Raw genomic sequence first — 6982 nt, 5'->3', positions numbered from 1 at the left:
AATCAGGGAATCAACAGTATAATAATCTATACAGCACTACTGTAATCAGGGAATCAACAGTATAATAATCTATACAGCACTACTGTAATCAGGGAATCAACCGTATAATAATCTATACAGCACTACTGTAATCAGGGAATCAACCGTATAATAATCTATACAGCACTACTGTAATCAGGGAATCAACAGTATAATAATCTATACAGCACTACTGTAATTAGGGAATCAACAGTATAATAATCTATACAGCACTACTGTAATCAGGGAATCAACCGTATAATAATCTATACAGCACTACTGTAATCAGGGAATCAACCGTATAATAATCTATACAGCACTACTGTAATCAGGGAATCAACAGTATAATAATCTATACAGCACTACTGTAATCAGGGAATCAACCATATAGTAATCTATACAGCACTACTGTAATCAGGGAATCAACAGTATAATAATCTATACAGCACTACTGTAATCAGGGAATCAACAGTATAATAATCTATACAGCACTACTGTAATCAGGGAATCAACAGTATAATAATCTATACAGCACTACTGTAATCAGGGAATCAACAGTATAATAATCTATACAGCACTACTGTAATCAGGGTTCCAACACCAGCGTGGGATTTTAGAACTGCTTTCACAGACCCCCATTTGTTATTGTTGTGCTATGAAATATTGAAATGTGGATTAACTAAACCAGAATTAAACCTTGTCCTGGATGTATTTAATCTGCATTTGTGAAACAAGCTCCTAGATGAAATATTGTTCCTCTCTGATGAAGCAAAAACGCAGTGACAACTTTTGAATTTCTTACAAATGTGTTTGGGCATGTTGGGTGCACTGGGATCTCTGAATGAAACATGAAAAGCTCTGTAAAATAGCTATCAATTGATTTGATCATTTTCTACAATCCCTACTGGTTTGGATTCTTAGCCTTGTAGTGAAGCTTAACATAACTCAAAGCTAGCAGTTAGCTAGATGTTGGATTTGCTCTTTTGGGGAAATGTGATATTCCAGTATGTCATGTACACACACATACTACATCTAAAACAATGTGGTATCTGGACTCGTGCCTCTAGGTCAAATCACATTTTATTGATCACATACACATATTTAGCAGATGTTATTGTGGGTGTAGCAAAATGCTTGTGTTCCTAGCTCCAACAGTGCAGTAATATATAACAATACACACATCTTAAAGTAAAATAATGGAATTAAGATAAGATATATATTAAGATATATATAAATACTGGGACGAGCAATGTCAGAGTGACATTGACTAAAATACAGTAGATGTATATACAGTTGAAGTCGGAAGTTTACATACACCTTAGCCAAACACATTTAAACTCAGTTTTTCACAATTCCTAACATTTAATCCTAGTAAAAGGTCTTAGGTCAGTTAGGATCACAACTTCATCTTAAGAATGTGAAATGTCAGAATAATAGTAGAGAAATTTAGTTCTTTCATCCCATTCCCAGTGAGTCATAATTTTACATACACTCAATTCATATTTGGTAGCGTTGCCTTTAAATTGTTTAACTTGGGTCAAATGTTTAGGGTAGCCTTCCACAACATTCCAACAATAAGTTGGGTGAATGTTGGCCTATTCCTCCTGACAGAGCTGGTGTAACTGAGTCAGGTTTGTAGGCCTCCTTGCTCGCACACACTTTTTCAGTTCTGCCCACAAATTTTCTATGGGATTGAGGTCAGGGCTTTGTGATGGCCACTCCAATACCTTGACTTTGTTGTCCTTTTTTGCCATTTTGCCACAACTTTGGAAGTATGCTTGGGGTCATCATCCATTTGGAAGACCATTTGCAACCAAGCTTTAACTTCCTGACGGATGTCTTGAGATGTTGCTTCAAGATATCCACATAATTTTCCTCCCTCATGATGCCATCTGTATTGTGCAGTGCACCAGTCCCTTCTGCAGCAAAGCACCCCCACACCATGATGCTTTCACCCCCGTGCTTCACGGTTGGGATGGTGTTCTTCGGCTTGCACGCCTCCCCCCTTTTCCTCCAAACATAATGACATTATGGCCAAACAGTTCTATTTTTGTTTCATCAGACCAGAAGACATTTCTCCAAAAAGTACAATCTTTGGCACCATCTGCAGTTGCAAACTGTAGTCTGGCTATTTTATGGCGGTTTTGGAGCAGTGGCTTCTTCCTTGCTCCGTGGCCTTTCAGGTTATGTCGATATAGGACTCGTTTAACTGTGGATATAGATACTTTTGTACTTGTTTCCTCCAGCATCTTCACAAGGTCCTTTGCTGTTGTTCTGAGATTGATTTGCACTTTTCGCACCAAAGTACATTCATCTCTAGGAGATGGAACACGTCTCCTTCCTGAGCGGTATGACAGCTGCGTGGTCCCATGGTGTTTATACTTGCGTACTATTGTTTGTACAGATGAACGTGGTACCTTCAGGCGTTTGGAAATTGCTCCCAAGGATGAACCAGACTTGTGGAGGTCTACAACTTTGTTTCTGAGGTCTTGGCTGATTTCTTTTGATTTTCCTGTGATGTCAAGCAAAGAGGTACATAGTTTGAAGGTAGGCCTTGAAATATATCCACAGGTACGCCTCCAATTGACTCAAATTATGTCAATTAGCTTATCAGAAGCTTCTACAGCTATGACATCCTTTTCTGGAATTTTCCAAGCTGTTTAAAGGCACAGTCAACTTAGTGTATGTAAACTTCGGACCCACTGGAATTGTGATACAGTGAATTATAAGTGAAATAATCTGTCTGTAAACAATTGTTGAAAAGTTACTTGTGTCATGCACAAAGTAGATGTCCTAACTGACTTGCCAAAACTATAGTTTTTTAACAAGAAATTTGTGGAGTGGTTGAAAAACGCATTTTAATGACTCCAACCTAAGTGTATGTACATTTCCGCTTTCAACTGTAAGGAAATAAGTGAAACAGTATGTAAACATCATGAAAGTGACTAATGTTCCATTTTATTAAAGTGACCAGTGATTCCATATGGTTGCAGCCTCTAAGGTGCAGGGATGAGTAACCGGGTGGTAGCTGGCTAGTGATGGCTATTTAGGTTCTCTTGCAGTGGATGGTACTTGTACACCTACTGATTATTCACATATACAATCCATGTATACAGAGATCAGCGCAGCACTAGGCAATGAGATTGCAACAAAGCTGTTCAGATAGTACTTATTGATTGTGTTAGTGGAAAGATAAGGAAGTGTGAATTATGAAATGAAAAATAAGCCTTTGGTTTTCATGTATTGCAAAGAATAAACACATAAATGTATTTTTCTAAGTGTTGTTGAATTAGTGTTATGGGTTGAGAAACCCGTGTCATCCTCAGTGTCCATGTCCATATTTAGATTTTTACTCACTTTCTAAACAAAACAAAAAAAGTGATCCTCCATAACACAACACATGTTGTCATTGCTCACATTTCCTTTGATCAACATTTATGTTGTTTTTGAGTGCACAAACCAAAAAAATTCAGAAAAGCAAACCTACTTGTATAACTTACTCAGGCTACTCTTTCAGTTATTAGTATATTGACACTGATACTGTACTGGCTTACATGCTGACCACACCACCCACGTTGCAAAATAAATGTACACGTTATTTATTCATGCACCAACACTGCTTGCGCACGTCAACGAGGGTCTGCATAGTCAGGCGCTAAAATAGAACTTGGTTCTATTTGTGATGATTGATGCGCTGCAAGTCCTGCCTCTCCCGTCCCCTCATTGGTTTTTAGGAGCATATGTCGGTAATTGAAAGATGAACTGAGCTCCACACTCCAGCCCAGTTGGTGGTGGTAATGCACCTTTAAAGTTGGTTGCCAACCGCCATATAACCTTGTGCATTTCAGGTAAAATAACAACCCAATGTTTATATCCCAGGACAAATTAGCTAGCAACAGCAAGCTAGCTAGCTAAATTGCCATAAATGTTTAATGTTTTTCGACCTGTCCCCAAATTAATATAGTTGGTTCAGAGTTTGCTTTGATATTTCAACCTGATTGCGTCTGGTGTGGGTGGACAAAATCAACATGCTTGTGATGGCACACGCACACCCGGTCTAATCAGCATATTAGACTACATTTAAAGCTAGAATCCTTAGTTGCTACATCCATTTATGGATTGTATAAATGAATGATGTATACCCATTGATTCTTGAAGAATGTAACTTCTAAATGCCTCATGAGTTTAGTTCAACTGTCGTACCCCACGAGAACACAAAATATAAGCTTGTTTTACTCCAATGTTTGTAAACAATGTAAATTTAAGCAAACACTGTATAGCCTCAAAACATGATTAAAACTATGTATGGCCAGTCGCTGCGTCCATAGCTCTGTCTATGAAATTGAGAGTGGTTGCATTTCTCCAGGCACATCCCTCAGCTTTATACCAAAACCGAGGCAGGGTGACTGCTTTGTTATTGTTTCAGAATAGGATTCTAGATTTAAACTCTGTATAGAAATGCTAATGTAGAGATTGTTTACATTGCGGTTGGAAGCTAACCCTCTCTGTTTACATTCCTTACTCCTTTAAAAAAAAAACTTTTTTAACCTGGCATGTCAGTTAAGAACAAATTCTTATTTTCAATGACAGCCTAGGAACAGTGGGTTAACTGCCTGTTCAGGGGCAGAACCACAGATTTGTACCTTGTCAGCTCAGGGGTTTGAACTTGCAACCTTCACGGTTACTAGTGTAACACTCTAACCACTAGGCTACCCTGCCGCCCCTTTCACTACCTACATAGAAACGGATGCTCTTTTAAACACTTTATGTAATCTCAGGTCATTGAACAGACTTGTATCACCATCATTAGCTTTGTTGATCAGCACAAGCTCTGGCCCAAAGGTAAATGTGGTAGAGGTGAATTCAGATGTATCTCAGGGTGTGTAATGGCCCTGAAGTACTGCTCTAACTATCATTGCTTGGCACATTAAGATGAAGTTAGGATAGGATAAATTGAGGGTTAGGACCAGCATAGACTAGATGAAATCAGATTGACATCCACATAGCGTTGTTTTGACATTGTTGGAGGTGGAACTGTATTACAGCTGTCAAATCAACAAGTGGCTGATTGCGTTACCTTATCGTGGACGCTACCATTGGATGCAACGAAACCACACCTGATTAAAATCTAAACAAATCCCATGCAGCCGCGTTACAGGTTCAAACACTTAAATTAGACTGGTACACAAATGAACATGAAAACATGCATAACACACTGTAAATGGTTTGACATTATTTCTAACATCTGTAGAGAGCGGCAGGTAGCCTGGCGGGGAAGAGTGTTGGGCCAGTTACCAAAAGGTTGCTTGATCGAAACCTAGAGCTGGCAAGGTAAAAATCTGTTGTTCTGCTCCTAAGCAAGGCAGTTACCCACTGTTCCCCGGGCTCTGAAGACGTGGATGTCGATTAAGGCAGCCCTCCGCACCTCTCACTCTGATTCAGAGGGGTTCTAACAAAATGGTTGTCTTTTCCTAACAGCTTGATGGTCAAGACTTTCTTACACAAGGGGAGGTTAACTTGGCCCCAGACAATCCATCTGAGATCAATTTCAGTCAAGGGATTTTTTTGGGGGGCTTTAAACCCTGGATCCAAGTGATTTTTAATTGAAGAAATCTGTTCCCAAATATTCCCACGCATAATGGAGAGATGTGATCGTATACAAATGTGAGCAAGGATAGAAATGATAATGTTTTAGTCAACATTATTGGCATTCTTGCGGTCAGTGTGCAATCTACAAATGATTTCTAATTATGTTCTGTCCCCCTGACCATCCACTAAAGAACAAATAGTCTCGCGGCTGATGTAATATGCAAGGGAGAAATGTATACGGTAGCTAAGAAAGTAATACTAAGTGTATGTTGTGTAGTAAGCTGTTAGTAGCTCATGTGCCTCACCCTAATGATTTTGTCTATTTTCACCAACGCGGTATTGTAAACACATCGTTTGGTATGTGTGCTTGTTTGGCAACTTTTTTTGTACAGCTTTGACAATGCTACTGATATTAATTGTGTGCACGCCGAGGAACTTAACTTTCCGGCCTTTCCACTACTGTCCCGTCGATGTGGATAGGGGGCTGCTCCCTCTGCTGTTTCCTGAAGTCCACGATCATCTCCTTTGTTTTGTTGACATTGAGTGTGAGGTTATTTTCTTCACACCACACTCTGAGGGCCCTCACCTCCTCCCTGTAGGCCGTCTCGTTGTTGTTGGTAATCAAGCCTACCACTGTAGTGTCGTTTCCAAACTTTATGATTGAGTTGGAGGTGTGCGTGGCCACTCAGTCATGGGTGAACAGGGAGTACAGGAGAGGGCTGAGAACGCACCCTTGTGGGGCCCCAGTATTGAGGATCATTGGGGTGGAGATGTTGTTACCTACCCTCACCACCTGGGGGCGGCCCGTCAGGAAGTCCAGGACCCAGTTACACAGGGCAGGGTGTAGACCCAGGGTCTCGAGCTTAAGGACGAGTTTGGAGGGTACTATGGTGTTAAATGCTGAGCTGTAGTCAATGAACAGCATTCTTACATAGGTATTCCTCTTGTCCAAATGGGTTAGGGCAGTGTGATTGCGTAGTCTGTGGACCTATTGGGGCGGTAAGCAAATTGGAGTGGGTCTAGAGTGTCAGGTAGGGTGGAGGTGATATGGTCCTTGACTTGTCTCTCAAAGCACTTCATGATGACGGAAGTGAGTGCTACGGGGCGGTAGTCGTTTAGCTCAGTTACCTTAGCTTTCTTGGGAACAGGAACAATGGTGGCCCTCTTGAAGCATGTGGGAACAGCAGACTGGGATAAGGATTGATTGAATATGTCCGTAAACACACCAGCCAGCTGGTCTGCGCATGCTCTGAGGATGCGGCTAAGGATGTTGTCTGGGCCTGCAGCCTTGCGAGGGTTAACACGTTTAAATGTTTTACTCACATTGGCTGCAGTGAAGGAGAGCCCGAAGGTTTTGGTAGCGTGCCTGGTCAGT

This window comes from Oncorhynchus nerka, linkage group LG17, assembly GCF_034236695.1.
Source record: "Oncorhynchus nerka isolate Pitt River linkage group LG17, Oner_Uvic_2.0, whole genome shotgun sequence".
Lineage (NCBI taxonomy): Eukaryota > Metazoa > Chordata > Actinopteri > Salmoniformes > Salmonidae > Oncorhynchus > Oncorhynchus nerka.
The sequence above is the reverse complement of the archived record's forward strand: the minus strand, read 5'-3'. Positions refer to the sequence as shown.